The sequence below is a fragment of the Otolemur garnettii genome, unplaced genomic scaffold, assembly GCF_000181295.1.
Source record: "Otolemur garnettii isolate 467f Iridium unplaced genomic scaffold, OtoGar3 scaffold00102, whole genome shotgun sequence".
Classification (NCBI taxonomy): domain Eukaryota; kingdom Metazoa; phylum Chordata; class Mammalia; order Primates; family Galagidae; genus Otolemur; species Otolemur garnettii.
Genome location: NW_003852497.1, coordinates 7,445,982 through 7,446,257, shown reverse-complemented (window position 1 = coordinate 7,446,257; position 276 = coordinate 7,445,982). Strand labels below are relative to the sequence as shown.

The 276-nt window shown below is 43.5% G+C and overlaps 1 protein-coding gene across 1 annotated transcript in view; it reads left to right on the top strand.

Annotated features, from left to right (window-relative positions):
• Window positions 1-276, top strand: part of WRN (Werner syndrome RecQ like helicase) — a 140,105-nt gene that overhangs the window by 26,595 nt on the left and 113,234 nt on the right. The gene's annotated exons all lie outside the window — the stretch shown is intronic.

Genomic DNA, 276 nt, shown 5'->3' with positions numbered 1-276 from the left:
GCCAAAATGCCAATAAACGTTTTTAGCAGAGATGGGATCTTGCTCTTGCTCAGGCTGGTCTCAAACTCCTTGAGCTCAGGCAATCCACCCCTGTTGGCTTCCCCCAGTGCTGGGATTATAGGCATGAGCCTCTGCACCAGGCCTCGGAAGTGATAATTCTTGACATTAACAGCAAGTACCGATCAATAGATTGTTCCATACCAGTTCTTTTCATTGTCATGAAGCCAAAATAATGTCCCATTTGTATGTAAAAAAAAGTGAACTTGCTAAAAACAC